Here is a 17,745-nt window from a genome sequence, read left to right on the forward strand (position 1 = left end):
ATACATGATTCATAAAACTTTAATCTGTGATGATATTCTACAATTGACAAAAATACATTTTAGTAAATATTTGTTAAATGAAAATTTAACAAATAGAAATTTCCAGACTCTAGGAAAGTGAGAAGCTGCTAGGAGTCAATGGCAACAACTTTATCCAAAATACCCACAAAGGGGAAATACATCCTGTAGAGAACATCTCCAGTAAATAGGCACAACCTCCAGTTGAGGAAGGGGCCATTCTTGCATCTCAAAATTTTAAATCCAAGAATGTTCCTGTCCAAAGGAAGGGCAGAGACAAAAAATGGAACAGAGAATGAAGGATAAGGCCATCCAGAGAGTGCTTTAGCTAGGGATCAATCCCATTTGCAGACACTATACCCCCTCACTATTGCTGTAGCCAAGAAGTGCTTGCTGATAGGAGCCTGATATGACTGTTCCCTGAGAGGTTCTACCAGCACCTGACCAATATATATGTAGATACCTACAGCTGACCTTCCAACTGAGCCCAGGGAACCCAGTGGAAGAGCTATGGGAAGGACTGAAGGAGCTAATGAGAATTGCAACACCATAAGAAGAACAATATCAACTAACTCTACTACCCATAGCTCCCAGGGACCAAATCACCAACCAAAGAGTACACATGGAGGGATCCAGGAGTCCAGGTACATGTGTAGCAGAGGATTGCCTTATCTGACTTCAGTGGATAGGGAGAGAGGCTTGATCCCCCACCTTAGGAGGATGCTAAAGGGGTGAGATAAGATTGGGTGAGTGGGTGGAGGAGCACCATCATAGAGGCAAAGGGAAGTGGGGTAAGGGAGTTTAGGATGGAAAGTTGGTGGACAGATAACCTGAAAAGGGGATATCATTTGAAATGTAAATGGATAAAATGATTATTAATAATAAAAATAGGTAATTAATGAAGACATCAATTAATATCGGTTAATGGTTGGTTTTCTTGTGATTTTTTTTTTTTTTTTTTTATGATGGGTGAATGTATCCAGGTTGAAACATTATCAAAATTCTCTTTCCTCTGTGTTTTCAGTTAAGGTGAGCCATTGGCAAGTTTTATAAAGACAGGGGAAAAAAGCAGCAGAGATTTCAACATTGACATGGGGGCTCTTTAGCGGACAATACACCTGAGTAGTATTGGGCATGTCAGTGTCTGATTACTTCTTCCCTGGATTCTGTTCCAGTCTCTTTGATTCCCAAAATAGGTGAGATTATCAACTTTAAAAAAGGCCTTGGATTCTGTAGAATAATCTCTTCCAAGGTAAGAGGCCCTGTGAACAGTAGAAAATTTCAGTCTGTCCTGTAATGATTTCAGCTTGTACTCATAGGACGCTTGCATTCTTCTTATTATTTATTTATTTATTTATTTATTTATTTATTTATTTATTGGTTGTTAAAGCAATAGGTGCACTTCTCTGTACTTATGAACTGGTATGTGTGTGTGTGTGTTTGTGTGTGCATGTGTCTGTGTATTTGTGTGTATACGGGTGTGTGTTCACATGTACTGGCACAGTCATATACATTCAAATGCATATATATATATATATATATATATATATATATATATATATTAACTCTGTTTCCTGTAATAAAAATATAATTACATCAGAAGATGATTCAAGTACTTGAAATTTCTGGAACAAAGATACTAGGATGTTTACCTGGTGATGTTTTCGACATAGAACAAATTTACATCATACCTGCCTCTCCGTGGGATTGAATTTCTCATGACACATGTTTTTTCTTATTTTTCTTCATACTTTTATCCTTGCTCTAAGCTCTTTCCAGCTTCATCGAACTCTTTCTCTTTCTTCACTATAACACACACACACATATACATGGCTCAGATTCTTTCTGGTTAACACCTCTTTATTTGCTATATAGATATCCATCCTTCTAGTATCCTTTTCCTTTAAATGACAGCCCAGATGTCAGGACCTGGTATGCAACTCTTAAGCAATAAGCTTGAGTAAGAACTATGCTATTGCCGGGTGATGGTGGCGCACACCTTTGATCCCAGCACTTGGGAGGCAGAGGCAGGTGGATTTCTGAGTTCGAGGCCAGCCTGGTCTACCAAGTGAGTTCCAGAACAGCCAGGGCTATACAGAGAAACCCTGTCTCAAAAAAAAAAAAAAAACCCAAAAACAAAAACAAAAAACAAAAAACAAAAAAACCAAACAAACAAACAAAAAAAGAACTATGCTATGCTATCATTCAGTATTTTTCTTAACCTTTGTCAGCATTTTATTATTAAGTAAATAAATATTATTAAAAATAAAACTCTACTCATTTTTACTTTTCTATCAAGCTAGAATTCAAACTTCTTGAAAATATTGACTGTAATTTTTAATTAGTTAATCGGTCTTGGCTCCCAGAAGGGTTGTGCATGTGCTCCACCTACTCCAGCACTCTCTGGATTCAATAGTGAAAGACACACACACACTCACACATTCAAACACACACACACACACACACACACACACACACACACACACACACACACACACCAGCTAACTTTAATATGCCTTGACTAGCTCAATGGCTGGACACTTTAAAACCTCCTCACAGCTAGCACACAGTTCCCTCTAGTATTCCTGGCTTAATGCCTCTAAATCTAGATTTTATCTGTGCTGCCCTGTTCCCTTGTGGGAAGCCCCACAATAGGGCTACATTACCTTTCCACATACATCGTTGGATGCTTTCTCTCCTGCAGCTCTTAAATCTGATCTCTCTCCTTCTGAGTCATGGAGAGTCTCCTCTTCCTTTCCCTCTCCCGTTAGTACCTTGCTCATGCAATCTGAATTCCCCACCTCCATCTCCTTGCCCACTCATTGGGAAATTCTTTATTACCAATTGAAGCCTGCTGGAAGCAAGAATCCTCAGGTCTTGAAGTGAGACCTTAAGAGCAAAATTAAGACAAAGGGTTAGAACCAATTCCCAACAATTGGTAATCTGTATTACGTAATTTTTCATTACTGTGAGAAAATATCAGGTAAAAGCAGTCTAAGGTAAAACAAACAAACAAACAAACAAACAAAAACTTTTTGGGAGGAAAAGTTATGGTGGCAGAGGCAAAAGATGTCACAACACATCTGCTATTAGGAAGCAGTGAAATCACAGGCATGCTAATCCCAATTGGTTCTTTTTTATGAGTTTGGGGCTCCATCTCCTAGAATGGTGCTACTCACATCTGGGATGGAGGTTTCCACCTCACTGACATAATCTAGATCATTTCTAAAATACAGAGGAGAAATTTGTTTCCAGAGAGGTTTTAAACCCATCAATTTGAAAATCAAGATTAATCAGCACATTGTTTATTCGTATATTCAACATATATGGCATCATCTGGTACATTTTGTGTTTATGTGTCTGTCTGTGTGTGTGTATGTGTGTGTATGAGAGAGACCTCGAAAAAGCAATTAAAAATTATAAGGATATTTATTTTATAGTGTGGTTTTGCTTTTATAATTTGCACTTAAAATATTATGCTTTCTAAAATGTACCTACAGAGAAATAATCATAGAAAACATTGAAGCATTTAATATAAAAGCATTTAATATAAAATATAATATAATATTAAATAAGTATTGATAAATGATCACATACCTGGTCTTTCCATATACAATATTTAAGTGATTCTTCAATCAATAGTAGTATGTTTTATCTGTTTTTTTCAGTGAGTACAAAAATGTGTGTAAATGTTTTAATATTGTAAAGTTTTTCTCTTTACTTTCTGTTTCTTTTAAATAGTCTTATTTTATTATTCCCTTTACACTTGACTTCCTCAAGGATGGATATTTTAAAAACAAGTTTTCAGAGGCTCCTGCCTAAACATGAATGCCAATGCTAGTAGTACTGAAGAGAATTAAGAGATGGTCCCTTAGGTTGTCACAAAACTACTCACTGACCATCAGTAGGATGAGCATCCACTATGAATAGGTATATAACAGTTACTTGGTGGGTGATCACTTAAATATGAGTAGAACCCATTCCATGGAAACCTCCGAAAGTTTCTTCTCATATTTACCCTGAGCTTCCACTTGCAGTTTCATTGAAGTGCACACACTGACATAGTGAGAGACAATGAAAAACTACTCTGCTCTCTAACTAAAAGGCACTCACTGGAGAGGAGTCCCAAGAGATAAAATGCAATGAGCACAAGCACAGTGGAACTCTCAGGGGAACCTTTGACTCAATTTTCCAAGAGTGGCAGAAGAAAAGAACAAAGGTCTGTCAAGTTCCAGAGAAGATCATCACAGCTGGTCCCAGGAGAGATGCTTAGAGAATGGGCATTGCTTTTGTAGTTTCCAAAGCAAGCCTACTCCAGTCTAATACTGCTGTCAGTGCCCATTAAAGTGCACCACGACCTGCTTTAAAGAAAGAAATATGAGAAAGGCAAATGACAGCTTGAAATCCCCATACATAGTGTCTGCATGGACCTGATGTGGGTTTAGAGAATAATTTTAGGTTTTAGGACTGCTGCTGAGCTACCGAGACTAAAGGACTCAGAAAGGACAATGGGGTTGAAGAATGAAGAGTTCTTACATTCAGCCCAAACTTTTACTGGAATTCTGTTTGAGATGCTGAAAGTACTTTACACGGTACAGGTCCTTACAAAATTAATACTCTTTAAACTTGCCAAACGCCTCTTGTACCTCTAGGTTTAATGAAAAAAAAAATTTGGTTTCATAAAATCTTCATTTTCTAAAAAGATTTAAGAAAATTACAGAACTTAATAAGCTTAATCAAAATCATAGAAAAAATTTTAACCTTGCAACTTGAATGTCATGATTATTTTCTGCCACAAAAAAATATTGGTTTATTCTTATGCCTTTACCAAGTTCATAATATAACAAAATAAATAAGAATAAATTTAGAAAGTCTTCTAAAGCAATACACTTTCAAAAGAGAATTTTTTTTGTTTTTTGTTTTTTTGTTTTTTATTTAATTTTTAATATTTTTATTACATATTTTCCTCAATTACATTTCCAATGCTATCCCAAAAGTCCCCCATAGCGCCCCCCACTTCCCTACCCACCCATTCCCATTCTTTTGGCCCTGGCATTCCCCTATATTGGGGCATATAAAGTTTGCAAGTCCAATGGGCCTCTCTTTCCAGTGATGGCCGACTAGGCCATCTTTCTCTACATATGCAGCTAGAGACAAGAGCTCCGGGGTTCTGGTTAGTACATCATGTTGTTCCAACTATAGGGTTGCAGATCCCTTTAGCTCCTTGGGTACTTTCTCTAGCTTCTCCATTGGGAGCCCTGTGATCCATCCAATAGCTGACTGTGAGCATCCACTCCTGTGTTTGCTAGGCCCTGGCATCGTCTCACAAGAGACAGCTATATTTGGGTCCTTTCAGCAAAATCTTGCTAGTGTATGCAATGGTGTCAGCGTTTAGAAGCTGATTATGGGATGGATCCCTGGATACAGCAGTCTCTAGATGGTCCATCCTTTCATCACAGCTCCAAACTTTGTCTCTGTAACTCCTTCCATGGGTGTTTTGTTCCTAATTCTAAGAAGGGGCACAGTGTCCACACTTTGGTCTTCATTCTTCTTGAGTTTCATGCGTTTAGCAAATTGTATCTTATATCTTGGGTATCCTAAGTTTTGGGCTAATATCCACTTATCAGTGAATACATATTGTGTGAGTTCCTCAAAAGAGAATTTAAAATTGCAATTACAATGTTTTAAATTACAAGGGATATTACTTAATTTATGGAATTTATATTATAAAATCTAACTATCTGAAAATTAGCTACTTAATATTTTGAAAAGAGAGAAACATTTTTGTGTATAAGTATATATATACATATTTGAGTTTCTGTGTCATAGATGCAGGTCTACTAAACTGTGCACATATGCAAGTCAGTGATTGACTTTACAGACACCGGTATTCCTTTATCAATATCTCTATACTTTAAAAAATCTTTTAAATAATATCATTGTTTATATATATGGGTGTTTTGCTTGTATATGGGCCTGTGCACAATATCATATTCATGCCTTATGCTTGTGGAGGCTACCATAATGGAGTCAAATCACTTGAAAGTGGAGCTATTAATGGCTGTGAGCTACCAGCCATGTGGATGCACAGTAATTGAACCTTAGTCCTTTGCAAAAGCTACCACTGCTTTAATCCACTTAAGCATCTTCCCAGTTTGCCTTTAGCATACTTATTGAAAATGTGTCTTTCAGTCTTACCAGAGCTCACTGATTCATCTGGACTGACTGGCTAGCAAGCCTGTGGTCATAGTTATATCTGTTGCCACAGCTTTTAGACAAGCCTGGCATTTTCTTGAATGATAGCTATCAAAACTCAGGTATCATATTAAGCCATCTTCCTAGCTAGGAATTATTTTATTAGTAGTAGCCAACATTTTAGAAAAATTTTACTATAGTACTCTTTCTGTATATTCAAGGTTATGAAAACTGATATTGTAATGAATTAGAACATTTCCTTATAGAAATTCACAATCTTATTTTATCATATATCTAATCTTTTTTGCATAACATTGGATTGGAAATATCGATACTAAATTTTATTTATCTATCAGTATAATTTTATTTTATTTGAGTTACATTTGTAACTTTTCTTCCATTTCTGCTATTTTTGCCATTCCCTTTGGATGTCACATGAATATTCTTTCCTATAGAAAATAGAGAAGATTAATTAAGGAGCATCTTGAATAGGTAAGGCTACAATATTTTCTGAAAACTTTAATTTTCACAAATCTTGAATTATCATTCCACATTAGATTGATATAAATGTGATGAGTATGTGTCTAAACAATATGAATTTATTAATATCAAGCATTAGGTATTTTAAAAGATATGTATGTGAAGTTTGCCTGCACATATATATGTGTTCAATAAGTATGCCTGAAGGCTGGAGAGATCAGAAGAGGAAGTTGGATCCTCTGGGACTGAAGATAACTGGACATTATGATCCAGTATATGATGGTTGGGACTCAAACCTGACTCTTCTGAAATACTAACAGGTCCTCTAACTGAATGAACCATTTCCCCAGCTATAATCATTAGCTTTCAAAATCTACTATGGGTGTATCATCTCTCAATTAGGACTTATGTACAAATTTTCATAATTTTCAAGGACATTCCTATCTTAAAATTAAGGAAAGCAGAGACTGACTGAAACTTTTACAAATTATTTCCAACTGATTTATTTTAGAAATTAATCAGATGTCAAAATAAAATACTAAATGCCAGCCTAATATTAATTGTAATAGAAGTTTATAATACTTTTCATTCTTGGAAACAGATAACTACAATCATGAAATCTGAGATTTATAGGCAAGAACATAAGGAAGCCAACTATATATCAATGAAAACAAAATATTTTGAGAATGATTTAGAAAAGAAGAAAATATGACTATTTTAATATTTTGTGTACAGAGTACAATTGTTTGGAATGAAATCACATCAACTTCACATAAATAAGGCATGTACCTGAGAAGGAGGTGCCTTTTAGTATTTATGTCTCACTAAAATTTCCATTTATAACATGCTTCCACCACAAATTACAGTCTTGTTACCCAGGACATGAGCCATACCTGAGTAGAAACGAATCGCAGGCATCTGTAGAGAGCTTATTCAATGACAAATACACATGAGATGTAATGTTATTGATCAAATATCTATGTCAAGGTTGGTTATAGTTAAAAGAAGGCTTTAGATTACAAGTGCACTTTAAAAACAGAAAATGAAAGAAAGACAAATGTGTAATAAAAACTGTAGTGCAAGACTGCTTTTGTTGTCTTAACTGGCGCATCTTCATGACAAAAAAGAAAAAAAAAAGAAACAAGAAAAACAAGAAAATAAACCTTCCTCATCAATTTAATAAAACTCTTTGAGAATAAAAGTTGATACTAACTTTTGCTTCCCCCTATAAGTTATTTATTTTGTGCATGCAATTTTAATATTGTTACATCGTTTCCCTCTTTCCTTTTGTTCTTTCATTCACCCTTCCATTTTCTCCTTCAAATTTATGACCTTGTGTTTACATTGTTATATACCTGTTTGTATGTTTTATATATATGATATGTTTAAATTATATTTATATATATTTACATTACATATGTATAAGTATATACATACTATCTGGTAGGTCAATGCAATATTCATGATATTTAGTGTTTCATGGCTTACAATTTAGTGCTATATAACTAATCATTGTGCTTTCTTCTTGAGTTACCATGGACTTTAGATGTATGGCTAAGAAGTTCCTGAGCTAAAACTTTCATCACTTATATAAAAAGTTTAGGAATTCTATCTATGTTTTCCAAATTATTATGAAAAAAATAACTTCATGCTTTTCATACAAAACTAATAAGAAAAGAAACTTAATCTTTCAAGATACTTTAAAAACAGAATGAAAGACATTGACAACTTTGTTTAAGGATTTTTTTGTGTGAGTTCTAAAGACCGATTCTCATTCTCACAAATGTCCCTACATGAGTAGATGACAGCTGACAAATGTGTCTCTTTTATCATATATAAGTTTTGATATGCATGCTTCTAGCTGTACTGCAATGACAGAACATATATAATCTGTCTTCATAAGCAACATGAATACATTTAAAAATCATTTGTGAATCTACACTAGTTACTCACTATTTCTTCTCAAAAGAGTGATCTCTGAAGACAATTAATCAAGAGAGCTTTGCACCCTCCACTTGGACCAGTGTAGGTCATGAAATTCAAGGAGCAGCATTAGGACGTGAAAACAAATGGTATCTGCTAGTCTCTGAAAGTACTGAAGAGATTAAGGAATCAGATGCAACTGAAGCTCATAGGCCAGAGTGTTCCTGAAGGGAAGAAATGCACAAAGACAGACAACCTGATTGAGACTCCTTTCAAGTCTTAAGATCATGAACATCTAATTTTATTAAAAGCTACAAAGGTCAAGGACAATGATGTGGAATTACACATATATGTCATGCACAACCTAGAGATATTCTGGTTACACCAGTTAACATATAAACACATCACAGCTAATGATTACATATTCTTTTTTTTCTTTTTTTTTTTCTTTTTTTCTTTTTTTTTTTTTTTTTTTTTTTGGTTTTTCGAGACAGGGTTTCTCTGTGTAGCCCTGGCTGTCCTGGAACTCACTTTGTAGACCAGGCTGGCCTCGAACTCAGAAATCCGCCTGCCTCTGCCTCCCGAGTGCTGGGACTAAAGGCGTGCGCCACCACGCCCGGCTATGATTACATATTCTTTCAGAGACTGTAAGCATGTGTAACAAAGGCCCTTATTTCTTCCAATGCATTGATACAACTAGTAATCAGTAGTTAGGCAAATTGTGACATATTCATAAAATGAAATACTTCTCAATCATAGAATCAAACAAAACATTGATAGATCTATGATATCAACTAAACTGAAGAAGGCAGACAAATCCCATTTAAATTAGCTTCAGACAATTCAAAGAAATACTAAAACTTCTTTACTTGCCTAAAAGCGAATGTTTGATGGGGGAAAAGAATTACAAAGTTCATTAAGACAATAGGGAATGAAATAACATCTTTCTTTAATGTTGTTGGGACATTCCGCATATTAAAATATATTCTTACTTGTAAATATTCATGTTAACATTAAAAAGATGGTTGACTTTGTTTCTTTTGTAATGTTTTATGTACTTATCAAACATACCAAACATTGACATATAAAAAATGTAAAGTGGCTTTAGTCAGAAACACTATTTTGATTTACATTTGATATATATTTCTGATGGCGAGTGTTATTGTGTTAGTAAAGTGGTCATATGTGTTTGTCAATTTTTGTAAACAGACATTTCATAATTCATTGTTCTTTTATGAGGTTCCAAAAACCATCAATGTAGCAGGCATCATTACCCACGAAATAGAAAACATAACATTTAACCTGCCTGTAATGAGATTTCACAAGCACATTTAATTCACACACATAACTTCAGAAGGAAAAGAGACTATTGCTCTCTAATAGTTTTCTGGGAAAATAAAAAAGCCCACATTGCTTTCTGTCACATATTTGCTTCTTAGATGCTCCTTCATAAAATTAAAAAAAGAGTGCTGATTGGTGTATCAGCTAGAAAATGTTCTGCAATTTCTCCTTCAATACTGTTCAAACTTTGAAAATATAGTGTTTTCTAACCTAGGTGACTTAAAGTCTGTCAGTCTCATACATGGTCATAATGTAAACAATTTATTTTTATGAATACTACTTTACATGTAACAAAAAGAACAATGTGATAAATTTATGAATGTCAAAGCAGGATATAATTCTATATGAATTTAATTATCTCCCTCACAGAAAACTTTTCTATTAAAAAAAACAAAAACAAAAAATAGTGACTATTTACAATTGTTAATTATTGACACAATGAATTTAAACTACAATGAAAGGGCTTCTTCATTGACTAAATAAACTGGTTATGAAGAGATAAATTATACCACTTACAATCTAAAGGGTATTAGTAAAAATAAATAAAAAATAAAATTAGCAAGAACAAATTAAATATTTGGGCACATCAGAATAAGTAAAACCCCTAAGAATGATTTTTCATACCTTGGAACCTACAAGGTTTATTACTTAATCAGCCCCTTGAAAGTTCAGACTTTAGCATAAAGTCATTTCAGAGAAGACAATGTAATGGCACCAATTAGTATAAATACAAGGGTTTTTCTTGACTCTTGTATACATTTACAAAATGCCAAGTTGCATTTTAAATGTGTAGTTTGCTGGTATTGAATTACATATCACCTAGGTAGCACTTCATCCTTCCTAATTCATATTTAATATGTATCATTAATATAGGAAAATGACTGTCAAATGTGCTAGAGCCAAGCAAACATGGTTGAGAAACCACAAGGATTCACCCTTTATGCCCTTGGCCACAGATTCCCACAGTCTGCCCTTGAGGTATAGTCTCACACCATTCTGCATTCTATAGCTCCATCTTGTGTCATTCAGTTATTTAAAGTCATTTTCCTTTTTTAACCAGAGTGCTCATAATTATACTTTCGTTTTCAGAGGACACTGAAGGATGACAAAGGTGGGTTTGATTTAACTGCTTGAACAAATGCTTTGAACAATTGGTAACAATAGACAGATAGGTTGTGCAGATACTGTGCAATGTATTTGATGATCATTCCATCAAAATCCCTGGTAAACACTGAGACACTAGTTTAACCTTGAGTGTCTGTCTCCTTCAGTCCAAGCTCATGTGTGATAAGGACCATCAGCAGAGCATTGCAGTGGCCAGCTGCTTTGATCTTCAGCTGCATATTAAACTAATCATTTTACTTTGGATTCATTTTTAACAAACAAATTGATCCTGACAGTAGATCTTTATAATCAGTAAGCTTGTCTTCAAGAGTGTCAGATTTCATAGATAATGCTCTGACTTGTTTCAGAAAGTAATATAGTAAACATGGATTTTGTTTTCTTGTTCTTAGGGTATTTAGGAAGTTAAAGGTAAATGCAAACACAGATTCAATTTTGGATATATATCCTTAGAGTCCTTGAGACAAGACAACTGCATGGGGGAAGCTGAAAACCACAGAAAATATAAGATGATGAACTAAAATGAAAATACTTTAATCTGGTTTCTTGAGTAGTTTGTCATTGATAAGTATATTTAAAAAGTTATTGGCAGATTGCATGTTTTGCATGTTGATGTTAACATTTAAAGATTACTAACACATATTTTTAGTGTTTTGGAGGATTCCACACTATATGGAGGAGATCATATAGAAAACCTATTGAAGTTGGTTTTCTCCTAATATATATGTGTGTGTGTGTGTGTGTGTGTGTGTGTGTGTGTGTAGTGGAGAAGAGGATTGAAGCTTGAAGGAATCAATGAATTTGCATGGTGACTCATATCACCATGCTGTGTTTCTTTTTAACTGGACATAATTGTATGCAGTATCCTTATAAATCTGTTCACTCACTTTAATGAATCTATAAACTGACCTGCTTTCCCCCATAAAAATTAATATTACCCTATCTTTAGAAGATAAAATGTAACTGACATTTGCTAAACATGACAAAGATAAAATTAAAGTAACCTTATTAATACTCTTTCATGTTAAGACAATTATTTCACTTAGCAATAATTAATTCTTAAAAACAAAGTCATTTCAAAGTGGGAATCTTTTTTTAAATAGCCTAAGTTGTTACTTGTATGTTGTTACTTGTATGTGTGAACCCATGTGCAGAAACACCTGGGCATGAGTTAAGTTGTACTAGAGTGGGGAGGTTGAGTCATATGCATGCCCGCACTCACTCTCTGCTTTTGGAAGTGGATTAATTTGCTCTTCAAATTCCTGCTATCCACAGTGATGCACCATAACAAGGGGAATTAAGAGGCAATAATTGTTTCTCCTTAAGTTGCTTTGGTTTTAGAGTATTGTTTTAAGACCAAAAACAAAACTAATGAATGTCATGATGCATTAAAAAAAGTACACAATGCCACATTTGATAAAAAGATTTCTTATTAACAGCTTTAAGAACATAAGATATATCAATATGCATTTTTAAAAATAGAAATTGATAGCCCATCCAGTATAAGAAATTTAAATGTTTTGTAAGAAATTACAGAAAAAAAATCTGGAATCATTTAACAATCCATGTGTCCAGTTGATAAATATTATCTTTTTTTTTAATTTTTAATATTTTTTATTACATATTTTCCTCAATTACATTTCCAATGCTATCCCAAAAGTCCCCCATAGCGCCCCCGTTTCCCTACCCACCCATTCCCATTCTTTTGGCCCTGGCATTCCCCTATACTGGGGCATACAAAGTTTGCAAGTCCAATGGGCCTCTCTTTCCATTGATGGCCGACTAGGCCATCTTTCGATACATATGCAGCTAGAGACAAGAGCTCCGGGGAATATTCACTGATAAGTGGATATTAGCCCAAAACTTAGGATACCCAAGATATAAGATACAATTTGCTAAACGCATGAAACTCAAGAAGAATGAAGACCAAAATGTGGACACTGTGCCCCTTCTTAGAATTGGGAACAAAACACCCATGGAAGGAGTTACAGAGACAAAGTTTGGAGCTGTGATGAAAGGATGGACCATCTAGAGACTGCTGTATCCAGGGATCCATCCCATAATCAGCTTCTAAACACGTACACCATTGCATACACTAGCAAGATTTTGCTGAAAGGACCCAAATATAGCTGTCTCTTGTGAGACTATGCAGGGACTTATCAAACACAGGAGTGGATGCTCACAGTCAGCTATTGGATGTATCACAGGGCTCCCATTGGAGAAGCTAGAGAAAGTACCCAAGGAGCTAAAGGGATCTGCAACCCTATAGTTGGAACAACATGATGACAAATATTATCTTAGTAAAGAATAATATCACATTTCCTGAAAACATGGATTCTAATTATGTCACTAAAACTATATGAATAGATGCGTGGTAATGATACATAACTTTAATCCCAGTCTTTAGAAGGCATAGAAGATGAATCTCTGAGTTGGAGGCCAGAAAGTTCAAGGACAGCCAGGGCTACACAGAGAAAACTTGTCTTTAGTCATCAGGGATGTGCAAATCACAACAAAGATGAGTTTCCACCTTACAACAATCAGAATGGTAAAGGACAAAAACTCAAGTGACAGCAAGTCCTGGTGAGGATGTGGAGCAAGGGGAACACACCTCCGTTGCTGTTGGTAGTCCAAACTTGTACAATCACTCTGGAAATGAATTTGGTGGTTTCACAGATAACTGGAAATAGCTCATCCTCAATACCCAGCTGTATTATTTCTGCGCATCCACTCAAGAGATGTTCCACCATACCACAAGGACTATGTTCACTTCTATTTTTAATAGCAAGAAATTGGAAACCACCTAGATGACCAACATAATCAAGAATCCATCATGATCAAGAAGGCTTCATCCCAGGGATGCAGGGATGGTACAGTATATGGAAATCTATCAACATAATCCACTACATAAACAAACTCAAAGAAAAAAAAACACATGAACATCTCTTTAGATGCTGAGAAAGCATTTGACAAAATCCAACACCCATTCATGATAAGAGTCTTGGAAATATCAGGAATTCAAGGTCCATACCTAAACATAGTAAAAGCAATATACAGCAAACCAGTAGCCAACATCAAACTAAATGGAGAGAAACTTGAAGCAATCCCACTAAATCAGGAACTAGTCAAGGCTGACCACTCTTTCCCTACCTATTCAATATAGTATTCAAAGGGATACAAATTGGAAAGTAAGAAGTCAAAACATTACTATTTGTAGATGACATGACAGTATAATTAAGTGACACCAAAATCTCCACCAGAGAACTCATAAACCTGATAAACAACTTCAGCAAAGAGTCTGGATATAAAATTAACTCAAACAAATCAGTACATTTCCTCTTCTCAAAGGATAAACAGGCTGAGAAAGAAATTAGGGAAATCACACCCTTCACAATAATCATAAATAATATAAAATAGAGTGTGACTCTAACCAAGCAAATGAAAGATCAGTATGACAAGAACTCAAGTTTCTGAAGAAAGAAATAGAAGATCTCAGAAGATGGAAAGATCTTCCATGCTCATGGATTGGCAGGATTAATATAGTAAAAATGGTCGTCTTGCCAAAAGCAATCTACAGGTTCCATGCAATCGCCATCAAAATTACAACTCAATTCTTCATAGAGTTAGAAAGAGGAATTTGCAAATTCATTTTGAATAACAAAAATTCAGAATAGTGAAAAATATTCTCAACAATAAAAGAACTTCTCAGGGAATCACTCTCCCTGACCTCAAGCTGTGTAACATATCTTTTTAAAGCAAGTTTCACTGTATCACTTTTTTTTTTTTTTTTTTTTTTGGTTTTTTGCCACAGGGTTTCTCTGTATAGCCCTGCCTGTCCTGGAACTCACTTTGTAGCCCAGGCTAGCCTCGAACTCAGAAATCTTCCTGCCTCTGTCTCCCAAGTGCTGTGATTAAAGGCATGTGCCACCATGCCTGGCTTCAAGTTTCACTTTTTAACTAGACTTAGTTTATTATATTTTATCATTTAACAAAAATTTTAAATTTAAATGTATTTTGATCATTTTTCCTCTTCTTTGAGACCTTTCTGATCATTCCTCCTCATCCAGTCAACTTTCAGTTCATTATCTTAAAACAAATGAAAATATCAATAAAACAACAAAGCCTTCAAACTAAGAAAACAAAATAAAACCACTCCTAAAAAAGAAAAAAGAAAACCGACCATATCAACAAAACCTACCATACTATAACCAAATGAACACACTCATACATGCCAATGAATGGCTTTGGCATCCATGTGATGGATAAACTGAGGAAGGTATCATTTAGGGGTCAGTGCTTATAGCTTTTGACCAGGATGCATCCAGATACCTACATGAGCTACTGCAAAGGCATCCAGCACTTAAAACAATTACTCAGCACACATTTTTCTGAGGAAGCAAAGCCTAATTTACTGGGGCTGGCAATCTCTGGCAAGCAAGAAAACTATGACCTCTTCGTCTTTGGTGACAGTGAGAATGAGAAGAAGAGAGAGAAAATTTGCATGCATACACACACACACACACACACACACACACAGAGACACACACACAGTTGATGGATTGAAGAAACAATGTTCTAGCCACACAAAACCATTTTTCATTCTTTCTTCTGTCGCTTACATATCCCAGCAAAATCTTTCAAGCAGTATACAATTATAATTTAATTATGTTTTAGTTTTCTTCTAATATATCATTATGAAAAACAGTATGTTTTCCAAAACACATACAAGAAATAACATTGTGTAGTACAGGGAAAGAGAACAAATTATTCTCAAAAACCCACATAAATTTATAACAAAGCAACTTGTTAAAGATAACAAAGTGGAAGCCAACAAGATAGTTTTCTCAGCCAGTTTCTCTTACTAGCAGGGAGCAATTTTTGGTTACAAAGAAAGAAGCAATTTATCTTTAAAACTATTTTGTAAAAATTTTAAAAGAATCAAAAATCTAAATTTTTATATAAAAATAGTCATAGCAAACTTAAATTCTTGAAAAGCACATTTACTCATCAATAATTCTTAATAAATGTTATTAGGAGGCTGAGGGCAAAAATGGGAATAAAAAATCAATTATCACCAGTCCAGCCTCAGTGAGAGTCATGTCAGCCAGTGCTGCCATTGTTCTTGTTCCCTGATCATATCTAGCTTAACCCTAGCTTAACTAATAAGAGGGTGCCTTTCTGAACTTAATAATATTGTTCCCTAGGATTTTTTACATCACAGCCAGTAGTAAAAACATCTCAATCTAGCTTCAATAATAACATTATTTTTACAAATGTGTTCTAAGGGTGGTAGTCACTGCTGACAATCTACATCTCTAAGTGTTTCTCTAGGTTGGTGATAGAATCATTAATCTGTTCCAGCAGCAAAGAAATCAAGCATTAATACTGTGAATGCCAGAGATAATGCCCAGTGAAGGACTGGAAGCCCCCTTAAAGTGTTAATATCACTCTTAGATTAAGAAGGCTGTGAGGACAAGAAGCAGAGTAGAACACTATAGCAGCCTATAGCCCTCAAGACACATAGTCAGTGGGGCTGTGCCACATAGAGGCCCATTCATAGGGCTGTGGTAAGCTGAGGGCTGCATTCCACGAGTTCTAAAGTCATTTTTAGTTCTTCCTGCATCACTCTCATCATACACACACACAGACACACAGACATAAACACACACACACACACACACACACCCAACCTGTGGATGCTCTTATATGGTGGTCAACTCTCCTGAACACGAAGCCTATGCTGGATTGGTTGATATATTCAGTGTTGCTCTATTGTAGATTTATTTTCCTTCATCCAGCAGGTATAAGTGACAGTTCAGTTATTAACCTTTAATTGAGGTGGTTAGGTTTTCATTCATTTTTTAGAAATATGGAATTAAAGAGACAAAGTGTGGAGCAGACACTGAAGGAATGACCATCCAGAGACTGCCCCACCTAGGCATCCACCCCATATACAACCACCAAACCCAGACACTATTGTGGATGCCAACAAGTGCTGGCTGACAGGAGCCTGATATAGCTGTCTCCTGAGAGGTTGTGCTACTGCCTGATGAATACAGAAGTGGATGCTCACAGCTCTCCATTGGACAAAGCACAGGGTTCCCAAGGAAGGAGCTAGAGAAAGTACCCAAGGAGCTGAAGACATTTGCAGCTCCATAGGAGGAACAACACTATGAACTAACCAGTACACCGAGCTCCCTGGGACGAAACTACTAACCAAAAAAAGCACATGGTGGGAATCATGGCTCTAGATGCATATGTAGCAGAGGATTAATGGGAGGAGAGGCCTTTGGTCCTGTGAATGTTCTATACCTGAGTATAGGGTAGTTCCAGGGCAAGGAAGCTGGAGTGGATGCGTTGGTGACCAGAGGGAGGAGGGAAGGATGGGGGGAGGGGTTAGAGTAGTGGGAAGACCTGGAAAGAAGATAGCATTTAAAGTGTAAATGAAGAAAATATCTAATAATAAGTTATAAAATGTAAAAAGTAATATAACAACATATACTACAATACTATTAAACAAAACTCAACATCTAGCATTTGTACTAAATATACCAACAAGACCAAAGAGACCAAGAGATAGCATAAGAATCAGAGACCCACTGATTCACGCACTCAGGAAGCCTCTAAAAATTATTAATGGGAAACCATAAAGTAGGTACAGAGGAC

Source organism: Mus caroli, unplaced genomic scaffold, assembly GCF_978045245.1.
Source record: "Mus caroli unplaced genomic scaffold, Mus_caroli_1 scaffold_4, whole genome shotgun sequence".
Lineage (NCBI taxonomy): Eukaryota > Metazoa > Chordata > Mammalia > Rodentia > Muridae > Mus > Mus caroli.